Below are 26,677 nucleotides of genomic sequence, written 5' to 3' on the forward strand. Positions count from 1 at the left end.
TTTGAGATGGAGTTTCGCTCTTGTTGCCCAGGCTGGAGTGCAATGGCGCGATATCGGCTCACCGCAACCTCCGCCTCCTGGGTTCAGGCAATTCTCCTGCCTCAGCCTCCCGAGTAGCCAGGACTACAGGCACGCGCCACCATGCCCAGCTAATTTTTTGTATTTTTAGTAGAGACGGGGTTTCACCGTGTTGACCAGGATGGTCTCGATCTCTTGACCTTGTGATCCACCCGCCTCGGCCTCCCAAAGTGCTGGGATTACAGGCGTGAGCCACCGCGCCCGGCCCTGGCTTACTTTTTAATGTGATGTTTTTATTATTTCTATGGCTTCTCCCAACTGAAATACTCTTTATTCTTTCTTTCCTTTTTTCATAGACAGGACCTCCCTCTGTTGCCCAAGCTGGATCACAATTCACTGCAACCTCCGCCTCCCAGGCTCAAGCAATTTTCCCATCTCAGCCTCCTGAGTAGCTGGGACTACAGGAGTGTGCCACCATGCCCGGCTCATTGTTTGTATTTTTTTTTTTTTTTTTTTAGATATGGGGTTTCACCATTTTGTCCAGGCTGGTCTTGAATCCCTGGGCTCAAGCAGTCCTCCCTGCTCAGCCTCCCAAAGTGCTGGGATGACAGGCATGAGCCACTGCACTCAGTCCCAGCCAAAATCTTAAAAGGGGTCTGGTACTGATTTGCAGTTATGGTGCTAAGCCATGACTCAGAAAGGCCTGCAGAAATGCCTGCAAGGGAAACAGTGCAGCCACCCGGGTTCAGTCATATCTTGTCAAGGGTTAAAATGGGCTTTTTCTTTTCTTTTTAAGTATTCTTTCCTAGAGTCTCTCTCTCTTTCTCCTTTTTGCTATTGATACTTTCAAACTTACCAAAAGAAAAAGAAAAACGATAACACAGAGGGGATGCACTAATCAGCCTCCTATGTACCCATGATGCACATCCAATAATTATCGATATTTTGCTAATGACATGAAACTTGCTTTGGTACATAATTTCTCTCATATGTAGAAATTAATTCACCAACATCTATTCTCCTCCCTAACAGTGGATGGAGTGGATAGTGATGCTAGTGGAGACCTTGCTCTTCACCCCCCCAAATACCTTCCATGAGAGCCTTGAAACACATCATTTCATCAATTTAAGTCCAAGAGATTAATCAAAACATTGAAATTTTCCAATCTGGCATTCCTGTCTCCAGCCTTGCCCACAAATCCGAATGTGATAAAGCATAACCATATCACACTTCTTTCTTCCCCCGACTCCCGTCATATTATGCAGTATGAAACAATTTGAGATTAAAAGGACAAATTAACTGTTAACTGCTAAATATTTAATGTCAAGGAAAAGCTGTTTAAAACCCATAAAATTCAGGCAATAAATCTCAATAGGATCGTGAGGAAATGTTATACTAACTTAGATTTTGCAGTATCTCAATATTGTCTTATATTGGACATTTGCCAGTTGGAGAATGCACAGCACGTTTACTGCATAAATTTAGAAACATGTTCCTGTAACCCCATTCATTTTCTCTATATTGTTTTCTCTTGGCATTTATAGCAACTTCAGTTTGTCACTGTGCAAGGATAAGTGACTTTTTAATTTTTTTCTTCCAGCTTCGTCCCTTATTTAGTGGAGTGTACTCGTGGCCAGCTTGCTGCTTCCCCCATCATCCTCATAACTGTCAGGTTGATTTTTAAACATGTAAGTGATAGAATCCGAGGCAGGACTGGAGAGGAGCTAGAGTCCGGGGTGGGAAATTCTCACTCCCCACCTCTGGCCAATAATTCACTCTCAGAACCCAAGTGACTACTTTTAATGTATTCTACTCGGGATGCTGTGAGGGTAATAATGCTTTTCACAAAGCAATTCTCGGAATATAGAGGGAGTTAATGAAGTAATAATGAGGTGAAAATGCCTGTGAGTTATAGAATGTTCCTTGGATTACAGTGGTAATAGATGAATGTGGACCAAATGAGAGCTTCTGGGCCTTTGCTCCTGTTGTCTTCACTTCCTGGACTACTCAATCTCCTTCTTCTTTGCTTATTTACAGGGATGCCATATACAGTTACACAGTTTGTGCACTGCACAGCTCCAGGGCTCTATTTACACAGACCACAATGTGATCGGCCATCTAATCCATCACATGCTACCTCTGGGAGGCCTTTTCTGATCCCCTCAGTCCTCGGGACTCTCCCTTCAGTGGACACTCAAAGATGCTACCAGACGTGTCTCTGACCCCAATTTCCAGCAAGGACCATGCCCTCCAGAAGAATTCTCACTAGCGAAACCTGAAGACCCTAGATGAGTTGCCAAGGGTGAAACAAGAAGGGGGCTTTAACCCTGCAAGTGAAACCCAGTCCCCTCAGTGATGTTAAATTACTCATGAAAAAACTACATCGAGGCTGGGGGTGGTGGCTCACAATTGTAATCTCAGGATTTTGGGAGGCTGAGGCGGGTGGATCACTTGAGGTCAGGAGTTTGTGATCAGCCTGGCCAACATGGTGAAACCCTGTCTCCACTAAAAATACAAAAATTGGCCTGCCGTGGTGGTGCACACCTGTAGTCCCAGCTACCCAGGAGGCTGAGGCAGGAGAATCACTTGAATCCAGGAGTTGGAGATTGTAGTGAGCCAAGATTGTGCCATTGTACTCCAGCCTGGGTCACAGAGTGAGAATCTGTTTCAAAAAACAAAAAGGAAAAACCACATCAAGGTGGGCCAGGGAGGACCCAGCCATTGTCACAAGTTCAAATGCAACCTCCTTTTGCATATTAAGGGAGATCAGCCTGAGAGAATGTGTTCTCTTTCCGGGTCCACAAGGGGGCGTAGTTTTAAGGGCAAGAACTTCCCGGCACCATGCCCCCTTCCCATCTCTCTCCATCTGGGAGATTTAACGGTCTCTGTTTTAATTTTTGTGGGCGTGGGAAGAATCAAAAGTCAATCACTCCAGCCTAAGTTCTAAGGAACTCCTTTCATTGGCCAGGGGGCTTGGAGAAGGTGGGGTTCCTCCCAGGTTAAAAGTCCCCTTCTTCCACACCTCTTTGGACTCCATGTTTGTATCTCCTTCCATGAACACTCCCTTCGTGGAAGCCATCTTTCTCTCTCCTGGATTTTCCCTCTGGAGTCCCCTTCCACACTCTCTCATGGAAGCCTGTCTTCCCCTCCCAAATTCCAACTCTCTCTCAGTTTCCTTCCACTCAGTGTGGAAGCTGCTTTCCTCTCCTGGATTCCATCTTTCTGGATTCTCTCACTGTAAGAGGAGCTTTCCTGCTCTGATTTTCCCCCTTCTGGGAACCTTTCTCACTCAGTGTGAGAGCGGCTTTTCTTTCTCTCACTCAGTGTGAGAGTTAGCTGTTTCTTTCTCTCTTCTTCTCCTTTTTCTCGTTCTCTACCTAAATAAATCACTTTTCTGCAAAAGCTTTTTGAGTCCAGTATTTACTTTATGAAAGCACTGTACGCTGTGGTCTCCTCTCCTATTCTTGGGTGAGTGATACACCAAACGTCCTCTCAGGAGAGCTAAGGGCTACCGTGAACTCTGAACCCCAACAAGCTGACAGTTTAGCTTGAAACTCACAATACCAGGATTTCCCACTTAGGAGCTGGGGCCAGAGCCAGCCATGTGCATTTGTTCAAGCTTCAGACATCCTTCCTTAGGAGCCATCAGGAACTGGCTGAGCTGCAACTAAGTCTCATCTTGCTTCAAACAAGAAACTGCAGCCTTACCGTTACTATCACTCAGGCCCCAGAACCTCCCTGTAGACCATGACCTGCCCACTTGATTACCCTCTAAGCCTGGCTTGCACAACATCCCACCCCACCCCCATCACTGCTCCTGGCCCACCATCTAGGACCATAGGCAGCCCAGGACAAAGCAGCTGTACTAATAGTATGACACCTGGCATATGCTACCTGTGAAATCTAGTATATATCACATTCCACCACCTCAGTCTGGAGGACAGGGACCAGCTTGCATCGATCTTTCCATCCCCAGGGGCCAGTGCAGTGATGAACACATAGTGGGAATTCAAAAAGCATTTGTTAATACTGCCATGCATATAAAACAAAGTTTAAATTTCCTAAAGTAATAAAAGGAGCATCATCTCTAGTATCATCTATTTTTTATTACATTGTGTTTATATGCCTCTGGTTAGTAACCCAAATCTGTTTCCACGGTGAATGTGACAAAACTCTGTAATTATGGTCTGTAACTTTTTATTTTTCTCTTTCTTTGGAAAAAGCTATGTGATCACAGGACTATAACTTTATCTTCCTTTGTAAACAATTCCTAAATATTATCTTGTAGCTAATCTGTCACAGCCATGGCCTCCTGGAGTTGGCTTCTCCTGTCAGAAAGTTGGCTGTTTAGTAGAAAGTTCTTATAAATGTTTAAGAACTAAGGCAGAAAAACTAAGGGCCAGAATGAGAAAAAGAGAAATAACAATTTTGTGGAGCTAACTTAGGCCAGGATCTATATGGCCTCATTTAATCCTCACAGCTCCTGTTTCACAGATGAGAAAACTAAGGCTCAGAGAGGTTGCCTGAAGAGATGCCCCCACTGGAGCCCCTGAGTTCCAGGCACACTCCTCCCTATTTTAATCATGTAGCAGTAGCTCCTTGTGGCAATCAGAGTCCATTACCCTTGCTAGTGTAATTACCCTTGCTAGTGTAATAATTCCTTTCTTAGTTACCTTGTCCTTCAGCATGAGGATCCCAGCGTGATTGGGTGGTAGTGGCCATTTCAAGCTCAATGACTAAGTGAGCTTGAAACCCATGGGATTCATTCATCCAGCCCGCACTCCACCACAGATACAAGCTGTTGGGGAGATAGTACTGCATGTCTCCTTTTGGCTCAATGCATTTCTCTATCCTGGAGCAAATCCAGCAGAGTGTTATCTCTGAAATGGAACCTTCCTGGGGATGACACTGTATTACTCCATTTTCACACAGCCATGAAGAATACCTGAGACTGGATAGTTTATAAACAAGAGAGGTTTAATTGACTCACAGTTCTGTATGGCTGGGAAAGCCTTAGGAAACTTACAATCATGGTAGAAGGCGAAGGGGAAGCAAGGCACGTCTTACATGGCCGCAAGAGAGAGAGCGAGCACAGGGGAAACTGCCACTTTTAAACCATCGGAACTCATACAAACTCCCTCACTATCATGAGAACAGCATGGGGGAAGCTGCCCCCATGATCCTGTCACCTCCCACCAGCTCCCTCCCTCAAAATGTGAGGATTGCAATTCAAGATGAGATTTGGGTGGGGACACAGCCAAACCATATCAGACTCTCCGTTATAAAGTGTTCTATTAAGCTGGCTGCTTCTGACTAATGGGGTAGGTCGTCAGACCAGAGGATCCTGGGTTATGTGTCCATTGTTGCACTCTCACTCTCCCCCCGCCCACTTTTTTTTGAGGTAGAGTCTCACTCAGTCACCCAGGCTGGAGTGCAGTGGCACGATCTCAGCTCATTGCAACCTCCAACTCCCATTTTCAAGTGATTCTTGTGCCTCAGCCTCCCAAGTAGCCGGGATTACAGGTACACACTACCACGCCCTGATAATTTTTGTATTTTTAGTAGAGACGGGGTTTCACCATGTTGACCAGGCTGGTCTCAAACTCCTGGCCTCAAGTGATTCACTTCCCTTGGACTCCCAAAGTGCTGGGATTACAGGCGTGAGCCACCATACCCTGCCTATTGTCCTGCTTTGTCATAAAAATAGGCACTTTCTTCTGAGACAGTGTTGTGCCATGTGCCATGCTAAGAGGCTAGGCAGGCAGCCTGCAGACCAATAATGGTGGCTGCTATGGAGGCATGGTGGACTGGAAAGGAAAACATTTCTGGAGTATCCATTTTGTTAAGGGACAATTTCTGCTTCCTCTGGCATAAAGGGGTCTGAGATAATCAACCTGTCACAAGTGTCCTTGAGGAATGGTGTGATATCAGTGTCTCCAGGTCAGTTCTTGGTGAGACAGAACCCATGTTGTTGGACCTATGCATAGTTCCCTTTCCTGCCACCAAAGCACTCTGCTTGTATGTTCACTATGCCACCACTGGAGTGGCTTAGGAGACAGGCTGGCTGACATCCATAGGATAAGTCATCCTGTCCACCCACCTGGCTTTTGAGAAGCTTCTCTGCAAGGGATGCTCCCTACTGGGCATCAATGTGAGATACAAAGATCTACATGCTTTTTACTTATTCCCATAAGTCCGTCCACATGCCCTTTCCCCAGACTTTCTCATCTCATATCTTTCAGTCTTATTCCTTTCAAGTTCCTGACCAACTGGCCAAAGCATCATTGCTGCCCCCAGAATCCACGTTTATCCATACCTTAGGCCACTCTTCCTTCCATAAAAAATGAAACAATTAAATTTACTACGGTTCTCTGCTTTACCTACTAGGAAAATGTTCCTTTAACCACTGTACTTTATAAAATAAATGTTTGGCCAACACCAGTACATCGTGCCAATTCATCTATGAAAACATTTTCTTTTCCTTTATGAGTTGGATATAGGATGAAAGGGACTAGGACCCCCTCCCCCACCAATAAAGCCAGTGGTGTGAGCTGAGAGAGACAGTGTTGCAACAAGGGTAGTGCATTAGGGGCAGGGCTAACTGATCATAGAGTGGATCTGTGCATTCTAGACCTGCTTTGACGTGATCCTCCTATTGTTTGGAATGTATAGGGGAACACTGCTGGGCCCATCTGACTGTATGACTTAGTGGTTCTGGTAACAGTGAGCCTAGGATGTCAGTTTGGGTCTCACCATCACTTGGTGTCCCACGTGTTAGATCTTTACTAGGGCCAAGGAGCAAACCAGGAACTACTTCTCAAAAGGAGGGTCATTCTCTGCTTTGAGGATATGAACCTGCTCCAGAAATCTGCTATCATCCTCATGTTGGGGCTTGCCAGAAACTTCACACTGCATTCTTCCTTTTTTTTTGAGACACAGTCTTGCTCTGTCGCCCAGGCTGGTGTGCGGTGGCACAATCTCGGCTCACTTCAACCTTCGCCTCCTGGGTTCAAGCAATTCTCCTGCCTCAGCCTCCCAAGTAGCTGGGATTACAGGCACCTGCCACCACACTCAGCTAATTTTTGTATTTTTAGTAGAAACGGGGTTTCACCATGTTGGCCAGGCTGGTCTCAAACTCCTGATCTCAGGTGATCCACCTGCCTCAGCCTCCCAAAGTGCTGGGATTACAGGCGTGAGCCACCACACCCAGCCTCACACAACATTCTTATCTACCAGGGAAGGATCTCCCTAGGACTATTGGATCTGCTGGGTCACGTGGCCTAAGTGGCAGGGCAGTTTGAAACACAACTTGGATCTGTTGCTGAGTTCTTTTTGTGTTCTGAATTCCACTTGAAAATGGAAGCCTTTCTGGTCACCTGATAAACTGGTTCAAGTACAGTGCATGCTGCTTCCAAAATCCAAGAATATTAATCAAACATGTGCCTCCTTCTTAATAATACAAGGTACAAAAACTTGTTCTCTACTGTAAAGGTGTATTTCCCAGGACGTCCTAGACTCCAGGGGTCACTAAAAATTTCATCACCAACAACATATTTACAAAAGCCATAGAGGAATATGTCAAAAGACACCGTAGGGATGCAATTAGCAAAATCTACCCCGCAGGAAAAATGATCCAGTTTCTTTAACAAATAAATTGCAGAGAAAAAGCCAGAGTGATGGAAGGAGAACTAATCAACTAGAGGAGACTATTAAAGCATATCAACCAGTTACAGTGTCAAGGTTTTATTTGTATCTTTTTTCAAGCAGCCAACTGTTAAAAATTATGACATTTCGGAAACAACTGAAAATTTCAACATTGACTGAATATTTGATGGTATTAAAGAATTATTAAGTATCTTAGATGTGATAATGATACAACAGTTATGTTGTAAAAGTTTTATCTTTTGGGCCAGGTGTGGTGGATCACACCTGTAATCAGCACTTTGGGAGGCTGAGGTGGGAGGATCACTTGAGCCCAGAAGTTTGAGACCAGCCTGAGCAACACAGCTAGACCCTGTCTCTTCCAAAAAAAAAAAAAAAATAGCCTAGCATGGTGGTGTGTGCCTGTAGTCCCAGCTACTTGGGAGGCTGAGGTTGGAGGATCACCTGACCTTGGAAGGTTGAGCCTGCAGTGAGCCGTGAAGGCACTACTGCACTCTATCTAGCCTGGGTGACAGAGTGAGACCCTGTCTCAAACAAACAAACAAAAAAACAAAGTGTCTTATCTTAGATGTAATAATGATACGATAGTTATGTTACAAAAGAAGTTTTATCTTTTAGAGATTCACATGGAACATTTATGAATGAAAAGACATAGGATTTGTTTCAAGATAATATGGGGGAGGAAAGGAATGAGGTTATGGATGAAACAAAACTGACTATAAATTGGTAATTGCTGAAGCTGGTTATATATTATATTACTTATAATAAATATATTGTTTTATTATTTTTTTCTAATTTTTTATATGTCTGATACTTTCTTTTTTCTTCCTTCCTTCCTTCCTTCCTTCTTTCTTCCTTTCTCCCTTTCTTCCTTTCTTTTTCCTTTGTCTCACTCTGTTAACCCAGGCTGAAGTGCAGTGGCATGATCTCGACTCACTACAAACTCCATGTCCCAGGTTCAAACAATCTCCTGCTCAGGCTCCCAAGTAGCTGGGATTACAGGCACCGCCCGCCCCCCCACCCCCCGCATCACACCCAGCTAAGCTAATTTTTGTATTTTTAGTAGAGACAGGGTTTCACCATGTTGGCCGGGCTTGTCTTGAACTCCTGACCTCATGATCCCCTCTCCTTGGCCTCCCAAAGTGCTGGGATTATGGGCATGAGCCACCATATTCAGCCTTGTCTAATATTTTCTATAAGAAAGGTTTCTAAATGTTTTAATTTAAACAACTTTAACTTTTTAGTAAATAAGTACATTAGAAGTGGTTGCCACTTGAGTCTTCATAGGATTTATCTTCACAAACTGGCTCACTTACAAGGCCATCCAGCATACCAGCCATCCATTCTCACCAGAGCCTATTAGTACAATGTCAGTAAGTTCTGGTAGAACATTAAGGCAATCAGATCCCTGCAGATTCTACCGGGGCAGGGAATAGGAATGTTAACATAGCCCGGGGTCAAGACAGTAAATAATGCAGTTCTACCCCTTGCATGTAATATCAAACTGGTTCTGATTCTCCCTGCACTGATCTGGATGGGGAAAAAGGCATTTCCCAGATCAAAGCCACATACCAAGAGCTACAGACTGTGCTGATCTGCCTTAGTAAAGATACGGCAGCTGACATGGTAGCTGATATGGGGTTACCATCTAAGTAAAGTTATGATTGTCATCTACCATGAGCTATATTGTTATTGCTCTTTGTTGCATCCAGGCAGATGCATTGAATGGAATTGTGTGGACTGCTACTCCTATATCTATTTTTTTTTTTTTTTTTTTTTAAGATGGGGTTTCACCCTGATGGCCAGGATGGTCTTGAACTCCTGACCTCAGGTGATCCACCCACCTCGGCCTCCCAAAGTGCTAGGATTACAGGCATGAGCCACCACGCCTGGCCTCCTATATCTTTTAAACCTTTCATGGTAGGATTAATCTCTGTAATTCCTTCTGGGATGTATTATTATCTTGACCAGTAAGGTGGAGTAGAGAGCTCTCTATAGGTCAGAGAAATAATGTGAAGATTCTTCCAAACTTCCAAGTACATCTATCCCAATGACATACCCAGAGAATTTCTCCTAGGATTCCATGTTATGGCATCAATAAAGAAACTTTGGGGCAGGAAGCAAGAGGTGTGTGGCACAGGATTGGGAGCAAGTGTCACCAGGTTGCATCTGTGTAGGACAGGTCACTGCTGCGGTGGTTAAATTAGCAGATAGGCATTGATGAGGGCATTTGAAGTGGTATACAGGTGGTGTCCTACATAGTATCTGAATCAAAGGGTTGTTGGGAAGATTAAATGAGAAAACCATATAAAACCGCATTGTACATTACACAATTAAGTACTCAAAAAGTGTAAGTTACTCTGTCATTACTGTCATTGTTATTATTATTTCCCTAAGGAAAGAACAAGATGTGGAAAAAAAAATTTTCTGAGATGGAGTCTCGCTCTGTCACCCAGGCTGGAGTGTAGTGGTGTGATCTCGGTTCACTGCAGCCTCTGCCTCCCAGCTTCAAGCAATTTTTCTGCCTCAGCCTCCTGAGTAGCTGGGATTACAGGCACCTGCCAGCATGTCCAGCTGATTTTTGCATTTTTAATAGAGATGGATTTCGTTATGTTGGCCAGGCTAGTCTCGAATTCCTGACCTCAGGTGCTCTGCCCTCCTCGGCCTCCCAGGGTGCTGGGATTACAGGTGTGAGCCACCATGCCCAGCTAGAAAGCTTAGATTATACCACCCACCTCCCACCATCTCTGAAATCTTTAGAAATTCATTTGCTCGCTTAGCCCCATAAGGCATGTAAGTGTGATTAAAAGTACTGCCGCAATTGCCATTTTACCTCTGCCACCAGAATCTGTGCTGATAATAACAAGTTATTCTCTTTCAGCTATCTCCTCTCCCATTATTAATTAATTTTCTACTCAGTAGCCATGCTGGATACTTCTTATTCCTTAAATTCTCTTTTCAGAATCCTGTTGTGATTTCATTATAGCACCTGGATTCTGGTCTATTCCTGATTCTGAATCTTGTTGACTATATTATCAGGTTTACAAAACTTGCTTCTTTAAAGTATAATAGCCTAGTAACTTCCAAAGTAGTTGGAGAGAACATATGAGAAAAACAAATAGTAATCAATTCAAAAGAAAGCAAAAAGGGAAATAAGAAGCAAACATTTTTAAAAGTTATATATATATATAATTGGAAACCGGGTCTCTGTGGCCCAGGCTGGGGTAGACGGGCACGGTTATAGCTCCCTGCAGCCTCAATTTCCCTGTGCTCAAGTGATCTTCTGACCTCAGCCTCCTGAGTAGCTAAGACTGCAGGCACGCACCACTGCATCTGATTAATATTTTTTTTGTGTGTGGCAATAGGTTCTTATCATGTTGCTTAGGCTGGTCTCAAACTCCTGGGCTCAAATAATCTTCCCACCTCAGTTTCCCAAATCACTGCAATCAGAGGAACTCACCACTGCACTCAGCCTAGAAAAAGTTTAGAAACATAGAGCAGAGAGAAATAATATGAAGGCGAGGTAGTAGATATAAACCTAAACACATCAGCAATTGCTTAATAAAAGTGGACCAATGCTTCGGTTAAAATACAAGGACTTTGAGACTAGATTTAAAAGGTCCAAATGCACATTATCTACAAAAACCACATATAAAACCTGAGTCAATAGAAAGATTAAAAGTAAAAGAATGCAGCCAGGCGCAGTGGCTCACACCTGTAATCCCAGCACTTTGGGAGGCCAAGGTGGGTGTATCACTTGAGGTCAGGAGTTTGGGACCAGCCTGGGCAACATGGTGAAATCCCATCTCTACTAAAAATACAAAAATGAACAGGGTGTGGCTGTGCATGTCTGTAATCCCAGCTACTTGGGAGGCCGAGGCAGGGGAATCACTTGAACTCAAGAGGCAAAAGTTGCAGTGAGCCAAGGTCTCTCCGCTGGACTCCAGCCTGGGCAACAGAGTGAGACTCTGTCTCAAAAAAAAAAAAAAAAAAAAAAAAAAAAAAGAAAAAGAAAAAGAAAAGAAAAGAAAAGAAATAAAAAGGAATGATCTATGGATACATATAACAAGAATACAGTTAAATAATTACAGTGAATGACAGATTTTTTTTTAAGTACATCATTATGACTCCATTTATATAAGTTCTAGACAAAGCTAACTAACCTATAGTGACAGAAGTCAGGCTCAGTGGTTGCCTGGGAAGCGGTGGGGGAGGATGCAGGGGGAGTGGGGGGAAAGAGATGGGGACAGGGAGACTTTCAGGGATGGTGAACATGTCCATTCTTTTGACTGTGCTGGTAATCTCGTGCGTGTTATGTTAATACTTACTTCTCTGTAGGTTTTTAATTCTGTATCATTGATTATATGTTGATTATGTTTCAGTAGAGCTGGTTTTTTAGAGGAGTAAAAAGGTGTACAAAGTTATACTGGACAAATACTAATGAAAAGCTAGCTGATTTAATTATTCTGATACCTGGCAAAACAGACTTTTAGTTTAAAAAATTATTAGTGGTAGTCCAGGTGTGGTGGCTCATGCCTGTAATCTCAGCACTTTGGGAGGTTGAGGTGGGTGGACAGCCTGAGCTCAGGAGTTTGAGACCAGCCTGGGCAACGTGGCGAAACCCTGTCTCTACCAAAAATACAACAACAACAACAAAATTAGCCTGGCATGGTGGTGTCTGTGATCCCAGTTACTTGGGAGGCTGAGGTGGGAGGATCACTTGAATCTGGGAGGTTCAAGTGAGTGGAGATCACACCACTGTACTCTAGCCTGGGTGACAGAGGGAGACCATTTCTTAAAAAAAAAATTACTGGTGGTAAAGATGATTACTTCTTAATGACAAAATTGTGATCGCCAAAAAAAAAAATGGTAAATTTAAATTAATAATATATATCTAATAACATCATCTCAAAGTATAGAAAGCAAAAATGGACAAAACTAAAAAGAAAAATAGACAAATCCATAATCTTAGCATGAGATTTTATTTATTTATTTATTTATTTTTCTTGAGATGAGATCTGGCTCTGTCGCCCAGGCTGTAGTATAATGGTATCCTCATGGCTCACTGCATGCTCCATCTCCCAGGCTCAAGTGATCCTCCTGCCTCAGCCTCCTGAGTAGCAGGGACTATAGGTGTGTACCACCACAACCTGGCTAATTAAAAAATTTAGTGGGGACAAGATCTCACCATGTTTCCTAGGCTGGTCTTGAGCTCCTGAACTCATGTGATCCTCCTGCCTTGGCCACTTAAAGGGCTGCATTTACAGGCATGAGCCACTGCACCTGGCTAGCGAGACATTTTAACCACGTTTCTCAGAAATTCATAGAAAGGGCAGACAAAAATCAGTAAGAATATAGATGACTAGAACGAGCAACAATTTTATTAACCAGCTTGGCCTAATGGCACCCGATAGCACAGCGCCAACATCTTTAGCACGATGATGCTTTACAAGGACTCATGGAAAAATGTACAAAAACTGACTACGTGATAGGACCAAAAAAGAAATCAACATTTCAAGACGATTGAAGTCATATAGCAATAGCATTGCAAGTTGCATTCTCCAGAAGCATACTCCAAGATGGAATTTTAAGGCAACTTGGGCAAATCTCTATTCTTTGAAACTCAGATTCTAATTAAAATACATATATGTTGGCAAATAGGGTATTAATCATAGGCGTGAGAAGGGATAGTAATTTAAATATCTTTGGAAAGTACTGAAGCATTAGTGATATTTGAGGCATATGGCATGAGTTCTTTTGTTATTTCTCAAAGGGTAGAATAAATTTTAGTAAGAAAGGAAATCTTCTAAATGCTGGAGTTGATTGTGATCTGTGCTCTGTAACGTATCCATCTGTGCAACAGCTCTCTGCCCCCGGAAGCTCAAGTCCTACGCGTGATCCTCCCACGTACCCAAGTAAATAGTTCAGATAAACTTTCCATCTTGAGTCCAAAACCAAAAAGTTGGAGAGATCATTTTCACAATCTGTTCAAGCATCAACAGACCAGAGCAACTTAATCCCCGGAAATGTTGGGCAAAACAGTGCTGCCACCTCCCACTGAGAGCTCGTGCAATTCCCATCCAAAAGTCCTGCCTCTTGGGGTTGAGCAGTTGATTCTTTCTTTGCAATGTCTCTCAGATACATCCCACCATTCTCAATTCCTGCCTTCTTAGATAAGGATTCCATATGGCCAATATAAACTATAGTCTTCTGAAACAATTCCTCCTGCCCGGATATCTCCACCGCTATATACTGTGTTTGCAGAGTAGGCCATTTAGACTGTCACATTCATCATTTCATTCTCTTGCTCAGTATCTAATCAGGCTCTAATTTTTTATCCAAGGCTCCATACTGGCTTTCAAAAGTCTGGCTGTTCCTTATCTGTCTGCAATCCTCTGTCCCTAATTCCCACTGTGTACCCTGCACTCTCCTTTAATCTGATTTGCTTTCTCACTGTTGTCCAAATGCATGATGGTTTTTCTTGCTCTCACGTAGCACATGATGGGCCAATCTCTATTTACCACCCACTCCTAACATATCCAAATATTACCAAATGAGATTATATGCATGGAAGAATGAGGTCCTCTGCCTGACAGAGTCAATTCTCACATACTGGCCCCATCCCCATAAACTTCACTGGTTACAGTCTGGGGGTGCAGTAGTCATGAGACCTTGACTTCTGTAGAATGAAGGAGGAGGGAAACTGATTTCAAACTTTAAACATTGGAGTCTTCTGAACCAATCAACCTAAAAGCCCTCACTTCCACTACTCTTTCATTCTGTTTTAATTTCTTCCTAGTATTTACCATAATGTGAAATTGTCTTCTTTATGTACTTTTATTTTTCTTGAGATGAGGTCTCACTCTGTCGCCTAAACTGGAGTGCAGAGGCATCATCTTGGCTCACTGCAGCCTCTGCCTCCTGGGCTCAAGTGATTCTCATGCCTCAGCCTCTCGGGGATTACAGGCACCTGCCACCATGCCCGGCTAGTTTTTGTATTTTTAGTAGAGACGGGGTTTCACCTTGTTGGCCAAGCTGGTCTAGAACTGCTGGTCCCAAGTGATCCACCTCCCTTGGCCTCCCCAAGTGCTGGGATTACAGGCGTCAGCCACCGTGCCTGGCCTCAAGTGCTTTTTGATTGTCACTCTTGACATGTACTTTTTGATTGAACCCACTACAATGTGAGTTTCGCTGCAAGAGTACCCTGTCTTGACACACACACACACACACACACACACACACACACACACACACACATATATCTCATGTAGCAGCTTGCTGAAATTGTTTGTCTGAACTTGTTTCATACATGTATTTCTCATTTTCCCACCTAGATATCCTTTTTGTTGGCAGAAATTAAAGATTGGCAATGGAGATCACCGGTTCTGGAATAAGACAGAACTAGATTTTAATTCCATTTATTAGCTGGGTGACTTTGAATAAGTTACTCAATCTTTCTGAGATGCAGAGGAGCAAGAAGAACACAGTACTTCCCTCAGAGGACTGTTGGGAAGATGTAATGAGATATTCATGCAAAGAGATCATTAGAGTGCCTCAGACAGAGTCATTATGTTAGATTCTTTTAATTTGAAAAAAAATTACCTTTAGAAAATATAATGCATTTTTATGGCTGGACCCAGTGGCTCATGTCTGTAATCCCAGCACTTTGGGAGGCTGAGGCAGGCAGATTACTTGTCAGGAGTTCAAGATCAGCCTGGCCAATATGGTAAAACTCCATTTCTACCAAAAAAAAATTCAAAAATTAGCCAGGCATGGTGGTGCACACCTGTAGTCCCAGCTACTTGGGAGGCTGAGGCATGAGAATCACTTGAACCCAGGAGGTGGAGGTCGCAGTGAGCCAAGATCGCACCACTGCACTCCAGCCTGGGTGACAGAGCAAGACTCTGTCTAAAAAGAAAAACCAAAATGATAATGCATTTTTAGTGTACATTATAATATATACTCTAAAAATATAATGTAGGTTTTAAATGTTTTTATACAATTATAAAGAATATGTTATTAAAATATAGCATATATTTTTAAAAAGAAAGTAATATAATAACCGTGAGGCCACCATTCAGAATTAACAACTGCTAACATTTCATCCCTTGTCAGATCTTTTTAAATAAAGAAAATAAAACATTATAGAAAAACAGAGATAAGTCCCTTTTGCTAAATGTTATTATGACTATGATAATGATTATTACTTCCATCCAGAAATGTTCCCTGAGAATAATAATCATGTTACACATTTTTTCCATTCCTGGCTTCTTCCATTCTAACCCTTCTAGAACAAATAATGGTCTAGGTGTTTTAGGAATATTTGTTGAATTAAATTGAAATGATGGCTTATTTACACTGCAGAAATTTGATTTAAAGAGGCTATGTGGCTTCCTGATTTTCGGAGCCAGAAATAAATCTGCAGTGTTTCTAGATCATGTAGAAAAGATTTTATGAAGTTTATCAACCCTGTGACAAAGCTGGAGATAAATTCTCTCCCTGCCAGATCTCAGAGAAACAGTACAATTTAAAAAGGAAGCAAATCGCGGGATGGGACTTCCATTCTGCCCCATCTAGAAAGCCTTTGAAAGCAACATCCAGCGAGCTAATAGGAGTTAGAAAGGCTTCCAGCAGGGAAGAGATGATTAAGAAGATGCTAGTCTGTTCAAGGCAATCTTTGTTTGTGAAGCAGATGAGAGGTAGCAGGATTCTAACAACCAGGGATGCTGAAAATCTGGGCGCTGGGTTTGTCAATCTGGGCAGCAGCACTGAAGGGAACCAGCACTGAATCAGGAGTCAGCACACCCAGGGCATAGTCTAGCGGTAGCTAATAGGCTACGGAACAAGGTGCTTAGCCTCCCCTGGATTCAGGTTCCTCACCTATCAAATGAATGGAATGGAACAGCTGATCTCTTGGGTTCCTGTTAACTCTGAAGTGCTATTCTCAGTCCAGTCTGTCTCAGAACTGAGTGCTGCTTCTTCGCAGTTTAAATTTGTTTTGGTTCTTTACTTCCATGTAGTTTACAACATCATACGCTGATCATCTTATAGCTTCTGTGAGTCAGGAATCCAGGCACGACCAGGTGATTGCCCTGACTTGGGGCCTTTCACAGGGTTGCAAACAAAGTATCAGACGGGGCTGCAGTCATCCTGAGGCTGGACAGAGGGAAGAGAGAGCTGCATCCAAGCCCACTCTGGGGGCTATTGGCAGGCCTTGGGTTGTTTCTACATCCAAGCTCATTCAGGGGGCTATTGGAAGGTCTCCAGCTGTTGGCTGGAGACATCAGTTCCTTGCCACATGGGCTTCTCCATGGGGCTGTTTGCAACATGGTAGTTGGTTACACTCAGAGGGAGAAGGAAAGAATGGTAGGGGCTTGAGTGTTGGGGAAGGGAAGAGAATTAAAAATAGAGTGTCCAAGATGAATGCCATTGTCTTTTTTTTCTAAAATAATCTCAGAAGTGGCATCCCTTCATTACTGCCCTTCTTAGAAATAAGCGAGTAAGTCCAGCCCATTCTCTAGTGGAAGTGGGCTCACTGAGGCCATTTCAGAGCCTTACCATAAAAGTGGAAATGGAACAAGGTTGGATGAAGACACAGGATAAGGAGGAACTTACCAGTGGGGGACTAGGATGGGGATACAGGTAGTGTGGTTAACTTATCCTACTTTCTTTGACTTTCTTGTTTTCAGCACTGAAAGTCCTATGTCCCAGAAAACCCTTCAGTCCCTGGCACACCAAGATGGTTGGTCACCCTAGTGGGTGTTTGAACATTTGATAGTTCTCCTCTCCAGTGTGTTCTGTCAGTACCGTGAAGGGGCTGCTGAAGACAGAATTGGTCTCTATCATCATAGCTCTGCATAGACAGAGCTAATGTGACCCATGGAAGAGGGTCTGCAGTAGAATGGGCCATGCATGACTTGTCATAATGAGCAGCGTGCCTCTCACTTGGCAGCTCACGTCCTCCCTGGGAAGACCTTCTTGCTGAATCGGTATACAGTTTATTGTGTCATGCAGGGCGTTGTTGCTAATGCTGCATTGGCTGGCACTGGAGCTGGTGGCTATTGGCATGTCATCCTACAGAAAGGGCACCATGCCATTGTGACAGATGGATTCGTGTGCTGGCATGTCATGGAATCAACAGGTCCATTAAGTATGAAAGTGATAAGCTGGAAAGGGATTTCAGAACTTATACCAAATCCTAGGACATTTAGTGGTATTGTCGAGGTAGTGTTAATAGCTTCCAAGTTTTTTGTTTGTTTTGGTTTTGGTTGTTTTTTTGAGATGAAGTCTCACTCTGTTGCCCAGGCTGGAGTGCAATGGTATGATCTCTGCTCACTGCAACCTCTGCCTCCTGGGTTCAAGTGATTCTCCTGCCTTAGCCTCCTGAGTAACTGGGATTACATGCACGTGCCACTACGCCTGGCTAACATTTGTATTTTTAATAGAGACTGGGTTTCACCACATTGGCCAGGCTGGGCTCGAACTCCTGACCTCTGGTGATCCATCTGCCTTGGCCTCCCAAAGCGATGGGATTACAGGCATGAGCCACCGCACCCAGACCCAAGTTTTTTGAGATGAGTTTTTTGAAAATGAAATTAAGTACACCAATGTTTTTCTGAAAGGCTGTGCAATAGAATTTGGCATCAAAGAAAAATTCCACCCACCGTGGGTGTTTTCTTCCTCTTAATGGCAACGAATGCCCAGGCAGAAGATCATCTCCTTCTCGCCATCAGTACAGGGAATTATGGCAAAACAGAGAAAAAGAGAGGGAAGAAAGATCCTCTCAATCTAATTTGATTTTCAATTTCTCATCTGTTTTGCCTTTTTTAATCGTGCGTGTGTGTGTCGCTAAATTGGGTGTCAAGTTAATAGAAAAATCCTTGGATGAAATCTCTTTTAAGAAATACTTTTGCTAAAAATAATAAAAGATATCTCATATGTTGTTTTATTTTTCACCTGAGAGTCCTCCTTATCCCACTACAGTGTAATTCGATTTACTATTGTGACTATTCTTCCCTATGCTTTCCCTAGAAACCTTGGGAAATAAACGCTCAGTGAAGAAAATGCATATCAGGAATAGAAAGATGATGATTTTTAGTTTCAATGCAATGTTTTTCTTAGAAACAAGAAGGGTGTAAGGAAAAGAGCTGATAAGGCAAGCATTGCACTAGACGGATGTGATGCACTAACCGTTCCGGAGGCTCTAGAGGTTTTATGTGGCTTTCTTTAGCCCCCGTGGGGAAAGGAGACAGAAAGAATGATTACAGCTGGAAACCACTAGAACTTGTAAGACTGAGAAGGTAATCACAGAATCTCTGGCCAGGGCAAAGCAATTTCGTAGACTCTGTTAATTACTCTCTCCAGTGCTTTCTCATCTAGAATCCCACCTTGCAGAGGAGGTAGGGAAGGTATTATTAATCCCACTTTATGAGGAAACAAAGGGGTGAAGCACTGTATTAGTCTGTTCTTGCATTGCTATAAAGAACTACCTGAGATGGGGTAATTTGTACAGAAAAGAGGTTTAATTGGCTCACGGTTCCTCGGGCTATATAGGAAGCATGGCTGGGGAGGCCTCAGGAAACGTACAACTGTGGCAGAAGGCGAAGAGGAAGCAGGCTCCTCTTACATGGCAGGAGCAGGAGGAAGAGAGAACAGAGGGAGGTGCTACACACTTTTTTTTTTTTTGAGACATAGTCTCATTCTTGTTGCACAGGCTGGAGTGCAATAGCACGATGTCGGCTCACTGCAACGTCTGCCTCCCAGGTTCAAACAATTCTCCTGCCTTAGCCTCCTGAGTAGCTGGGATTACAGGCATGTATCACCACGCCTGGCCAATTTTTTCTTTTTGTATTTTTACTAGAGAAGGGGTTTCTCCATGTTGGTCAGGTTGGTCTCGAACTCTTGACCTCAGGTGATCTGCCCACCTCGGCCTCCCAAAGTGCTAGGATTACAGGCATGAGCCACTGTGCCCGGCTGGTGCTACACACTTTTAAACGACCAGATCTCTTTAGAACTCACTCAATGTCACGAGAACAGCAAAGGGGAAATCCTTCCCCATGATCCAATCACCTCCCACCTGGCCCCTCCTCCAACATTAGGGATCATAATTTGACATGAGATTTGAGCAGGGACACCAATCTGAACCATACCAAGCGCCTTCTGCTGAACATCTCCACTCCCAGCCAGTGCCTCTGCCTGGACCCAGAGCCCTCACTGGAACACTGCCCTGACCAGAGCTGACCCACTTAACCCCTTTCACGTAATGTGACAAAGGAAAAAATGTTTGTCATTTCCAAACCCTCTCGCCTCTAAGGTTGAGGAAGGAAGAAGTTCTTTGTGAGGAAGCAAATTGAAGATGCTGAGAGAAGCTCTAAGTGGTTTCACAGACAAAAAAGGGAGCTGGAGATGAGGTGAGGCTGAACTACAGGGAAGAGTCATTTCAGGTGGAAAAGACCCTTGGATATTGTATCTTAGGAGATGGAAGAAGTAGAGGAGCATTTTGAAAGGTTGTCACTGGGGAGTCATCCCTGGCTGACCTCAGACAGAGAAGAGCAGGGCGGTGTTTCAACAGCCCTTTCAATCCGGAGCAGCCGAGTAAGTGTTCTCGTGTGAGGAGCTGCATGACCTTGTGGCTAATTTTTCCTCCTTCCTCTATTCCTTTTCCTAATTAAATGCCAGTTGCATAAAGTGAAATGATGAAACCCTACCCCTACCCATGCAATTATTTGGCCACTTCTGGCCCCAGATTCTAGTGAACTAACGCTTTCACCGCCAAAGCTTAAAAACTTCAGCTAGCGTTAACCTATAGTTTCAAATCAAGCAAGTCAAACCTATTAGCAACAGAAACTTGAAGAGTCTTTGTGCCAATCTCTTACTGAGAAAATAACCTGCTGTAGTTGCTGGCAATTAATCAATGTGTTGTTTTGTGTGGGATTCAGGCGGCCTCATGGTTTCCATAGGCTGATGGCACACTACATTTATTCTGAATAGACAGTCAGTTCTCCACCAACCCTCTGTCACAGCTAAGCTAGATCTGAGGGGACAGTGCTCAGAAAAGAGAATGTGTGTTCAGTATTCGGGGTCGGGAGGCAGCGGGGCTGGATGCTGCAGCCCCTCCCCCATGGACTGGTGCTACCACTGAGTCCCAGAGAAAAATTGGGCTCTCAAATGCCAGTGAAGCATCTGTGCCCACTGCAGCAAAACCCTGCACTCCTTCCCTCTGCTTTTTGACTCATTGCAGGAATTTCATTATGAACTCATTTCATCTCTCCGGGGAGCAAGCTGATAGAAGATGCTGTTCAAATTGTATTTCAGTGTCTTGAACCTATTTAAAGCAGACTGCTGGGAGGCTATTATCATTTCTGTCATTAAAAGTGGAAACGATGGTAACAATAATAATATTTTTATTGAGCACTCAAACCATGAATATTTATTGAATAAGTATTAGGCCTATCTAGCACCATATCAGGCACTATGGGAGCTTTTAAGCAGCTTGGTGTTTTGCCCCATCTCAAGAATCTGTAACATAATTGGAAGCCAAGGTAGACTTTAAACTATTTCAGTAGCGCTCAGCGGGATAGTGGAGCGATACCAGTCCAGGGACAGAGAAGGCTTGGCTTCTAGCTTTGACCTCACCATTTCCTCATTGTGCGGTATGGAGCAAGATCTATGGCCTCTGTGTCCTTATTGTTAGAGTGATAGATTTATCCTATTTTGTTTATTTCACAAATAGTGATTGAGCATGTATGTGTCAGGAATCAGACTGCAGTTAAAGAAATAAAATAATTCACATTGTAGTGTGAGCAACAGAAAAGTCAATAGATAATTGACTACAGTATTCTGTGCAAGGTAATAAATAAAGCAGAGATTCATTCTTTCAATCTTTCGTGCATTCACTAAGCACTACTGTGTGCTATGCACCCTGGGCGTGCTTTAGGGATGCATCAGTGAACAAAATGGACAAAAGTTCCCTACCTTCATGGATCTTCTATTCCAGTAGGAAGGAGACAGAAAGTAAATAACGAAAATAAATAGACACATTGCATAACATGTTAGAAGGTGGTAAGTACAAGGACAAAAAGATAAAAGCAGGGTAGATTGGTAGGTGTGAGGGGCGGGCAGGGTGAGTGGTATGGTTTGGCTATGTCCCCACCCAAATCTCATCTTGAATTGTAGCTCCCATAATTCCCACATGTTGTGGGAGGGACCCAGTATAAGGTAACTGAATCGTGGGGGTGGGTCTTTGCCATGCTATTCCTGTGATACTGAATAGTGGTAGTGACAGTCTCATGAGATCTGACAGATTTATAAAGGGGCATTCCCCTGCACATGCCTTCTTCCCTGCCACCATCCATGTTAGATGTGACTTTGTTCCTCCTTGCCTTCCACCATGATTGTGAGGCCTCCCCAGTCATGTGGAACTGTGAGTCCACTAAACCTCTTTCCTTTATAAATTACCCAGTTTCAGGTATGTCATTATTGGTAGCATGAGAACAGACTAATACAGTGAGAAAAGCTGAAAAGGGGACCTTTGAGAAAAGGCTTAAAGAAAACAACAGTCAATCCTGCAAAGAGCTGGGGAAACAAGATTCCAGGCAGAAGTTCCGCCAATACAAGTCCCTGTGACAGTGGGGCCTGCAGTATTTGAAGGATGCTGAGGTCAGCATGGCTGGAGCAAGATGAACAAGGAGCAGAGGAGCAGGTGAAGGCAGGGAAGTATTGGGAGGTGGCAGATTGAGTTGGATCCTGTGAGATGCTGGAAATATACTGGCTTTTAACTCTGTGTGAAAGAAGGAGCCGTGGGAAGGTTTGGAGCAGAGGAGGACACTTCTGACTTATGGAGCAAACCAAAACCTGGTAGGGTAACAGGATTAAAAAGACTTTATGGCCAATTGTATTTAGAGATAAAGGGAGAATGTGGTCTCCAGCTTTGGGCTTGGGCAACTTGATCAACGGTGCCAGTCTCCAAACAAGCACGGCTCAGGCTTGGGTGGGGTGGGTGGGGTGGCATGGAGTGGGGAAGATGACTTGTTCAGTCTGAGTCTTGTTGAATGTGGGGTGCCTGTGGACCCTTGTGACGGAGATGTTTGGTCGGTAGCTGTGACAGGAATTGCCGGCGCTTGTCAATACTTGCTTTTCCTCTCCTTCCAGATTCATGAAAGAATGCACTTCACAGCCTCCTTGCAGACAAGCAGGGCCATGTGATTTGTTCTGACCAATGGGCTGTACATGACAATGACATGTCCCATGTCTGGGCTGAAGCATGAATCTTTATGCAGACCCTGCGGTTCTCTCTTCCCTAGCCCACCCCCACTAAGAAAGGCTGCACGTTCCAGAGAGTGCCTTACCATGCTACAGCCTCTGTCAACACAGGTGCTGGTTATGGGCTGAACTGTGGCCCTCCAAATTGCTATGTTGAAGTGACCTCAGAATGTGGCTGTATTTGGAGACAGGATCTTTAAAGAAGTGATTAAGGTAAAACCAATTCATAGGGTGGACCCTAACCCAATGTGACTGGTGTGCTTCTAAGAAGGGGAGGTTAGGACACAGACATGCACGGAGGGAAGGCCATATGAAAACAGAGGGAGAAGACGGCCATCTACAACCCCAGGAGAGAGGCCTCAGAAGACAATAACCCTGCCCATACCTTGAGCTCTGATTGCCAGCCTGCAGAGGTGTGAGAAAGTCAATTTCTGTTGTGTAAGCCACCCAATCTGTGGAACTTTGTTATGGCAGTCCTTATTGACTAACACAGTCCCTGAGTAACGGGGTAGAGGAATACCCCTCCCTCCACCTCCCATGGCTGGTCCATATTGTACCATGTGGGGGGAAAAACTGATTAGCAAAAGATGGGTCAAAGCACTGAATTTTGGGGCTTGTGATGCAGTGTAAACTAGTTAATTGTTTACTATGCAAGACTGGAGTTCAAGAGGGCAAGCTGGGCTGGAGATAGAGCTTTGGGAATTATACACACAGAGGAGATATGTGAAGAAACGGGTGAGAGATGGTTGGCATGGGACTGCGGGGAGTGTGGGAAGGTTGGAAAACCCGTGTGATGTTATCAGACTGCATTCTGAGCAGTGGTTAAAACATGTTGATACAAAACGTTTCCTTGGAGTAGATGAATCTTAATCTTTTTCAGTGTTTCTGGTGGACAATCTGGAAAAATTACCTAAACACCTTTAACTATATATCTTCATTGGCCAAAGCAAGCTCACCTTTTGGGATTCTTTTTTCCTAAATGGAGATAGGTGCAAATATTTAGCTGCTGGGTGTTCGTACAGTTCTGTTCATACCAGGGAAAAACCAGAAGTAACCCGTATGTCAAAAAATGAAGGATTAAATTTTAAAAATTCTAGTATATCTGCCAAATATAACACTGTGGTCATTGAAAACAATGTTGAGGAGATTTTAAAAATTTGAGGTGAAATTTTTCACGTGCCATAAAAATAACCATTTTAAAGTGAACAACCTAGTGGCAGTTAGAACATTTACACTTTGCCCAACTAACACCTTAATCTAGTTTCAAAACGTTTTCATTACCCCAAAAGGAAACCCACAAACACGAAGCCATTACTCCCCATTTCCCCAGCCCTCAGCCACTTATCCTACTTCCTGTCTCTACGGATTTGCCTATTCTGGGTATGTCAAAACTATGGAACCATATGACATTTGAGCTTCTGGGTCTCACTTTAGAGTGTTTTTTAGGTTTATTCATGTTGTAGAGCATGTATTAGTTGATCATCTCTTATTATCATGGAATAATATTCCATTGTATGTATATACCACAATTTGTTTATCCATTCATTCCTTCCACTTTTTGGCAATTATGAATAGTGCTGCGAACACACACGCACATGTATTTGGGTACCTGTTTTCAATTCATTTGAGTGTATACCTAGGAGTGGAATTGCTAGGTCATAAATTAACTTTTGGAAGAACCAAAAAGAAGCTATTTTCTAAAGCAGCTGAACCATTTTTCATTCCCACCACCAATGTATGAGGGCTTCAATTTTTCCACATCCTTGCCAACACTTATTTTCTGTGTTTATTTTTGAGATAGGTTCTTACTCTGTCACCCAGGCTAGAGTGCAGTGGTGTGATCATAGTTCACTGCAAACTCAAACTCCTGAGCTCAAGTAATCCTTCAGCCTTAGCCTCCCAAGTAGCAGGGACTACAGATGTGCACCACCATGCCTGGTTAAGTTTTCAAATGTTTTGTAGAGACGGGGTCTTGCTATATTGCTCAGGCTGGTCTCGAACTTCTGGCCTCAAGTGATCCTCCCACCTTGGATTCCCAAAATGTTGGGGTTACAGGCATGAGTCATTATGTCCAGCCTGTTTTCTGTCTTTCAAAAAAAAAAAAAAGATTTACTATAGCCATTCTAGTAGGTGTGAGGTGGTATCATCTTGTGGTTTTGATTTGCATTTCCCTAATGACTAACTCTGCTGAGCATATTTTTATGTGCTTCTTGGCCATTTGTATATCTTCTTTAGAGAAATGTCTGTTTGAGTCTGTCCCCTTTTTTTTAGTTTGTTTTACTTTTTGTTGTTGAGTTGTAGGAGTTCTTTACATATTCTGGATACTGGATATATAATTTGCAAATATTTCCTCCCATTTTTGTATGCTATCTTTTTACTTTTGCAGTTAGATATCTATTCAGTTGTCTCAGTAGGGGAATTTTTAATAATGTGAAAGTCATTCACAATATATGTAGTGGAAAAAACATGATTCACAAGAGCCCAGTAGAAAAATGGTCTCATTTTTCCTAAAAATATACATATATGTTTAAGTAAACTAAATATCACCTTTATCCACATGTAATACTTGTTCTCATGCTAAATCGTTCAGATGACCAAGTAGCTCTTGAATTATCTGAGAAAGAGCCTGCTAATTTAGATATCATTGAACAATACAGTAAAGTAGGTTTACACTTCACGTCCTTAAGCAAGCACTAATCCATCAGTCAGCTCTAGTTTTGAAAGTCCTTCTTTTCCTTACCTTGATGCCAATAGGTTTTTTGTTTGTTGGGTTTTTTTTTTTTTTTTGCCATTCATCTTTAATACAACACTCAACATCCCTGGCCTCTGTATACTTTCTCCAGGCTTTCCCTCTAGCCCCAAACACACTGGTATCTCCTTTAATTATGTAGAATAATCCTCTATTTCAGCTTCTAACTCCAAATTTGCATTACCCCTCCCATTATAGTGTTTCACAAAGGGATCTCCTGTTACCAGCACCCTTTCTCACACCCCTTATTAGGGGTGGCAGTGGGTAATAACAGCAATGACAACTGTTTTTATGTGACATATAGTAAAAAGTGCTGGGCCAGGTGAGGTGGCTCACACCTGTAATCCCAGCACTTTGGAAGGCCAAGGCAGGTGGATCACGAGGCCAGGAGTTCAAGACCAGCCTGGTCAAGATGGTGAAACCCCATCTCTACTAAAACTATAAAAATTAGCCAGGCACGGTGGTGGGCGCTTGTAATCCCAGCTACTTGGAAGGCTGAGGCAGGAGAATCACATGAACCTGGGTGGCAGAGGTTGCAATGAGCTGAGATCTTACCACTGCACTCCAGCCTGGGCCATAGAGTGAGACTCAGTCTCAAAAAAAAAAAAAGTTCTGGAAAAATCCATAGTCACAATTATTTTCTCGAGGCAGTGGGATCACAGGTGATATTAATTTTCCTGCTTTTGCTTATTTGTGTTTTATTCAATAAACATACATTAATTTTAAAATAAGGAAATGTTATTTAAAAACAAATCCCCAGTGGAAAAACAGTAACCAGAAGTCATGTCTTTCCTCTTTCTTAAAACCCTGTGAGATAATAAAGAGTAAATGAATTTCTTAAAAAAGGATAAACGCACAAAGACCAAAATAAATAGAAGATGAAGCAAGAGTAAACAGTTCAGAACATTTTTGATTGCAGTGAGCCAAGATTGTGCCATTGCACTCTAGCCTGGGCCACAGAGTGAGACTCCATCTCAAAAAATAAAA

Source organism: Sapajus apella, unplaced genomic scaffold, assembly GCF_009761245.1.
Source record: "Sapajus apella isolate SASKATOON/1434 unplaced genomic scaffold, GSC_monkey_1.0 scaffold7, whole genome shotgun sequence".
Lineage (NCBI taxonomy): Eukaryota > Metazoa > Chordata > Mammalia > Primates > Cebidae > Sapajus > Sapajus apella.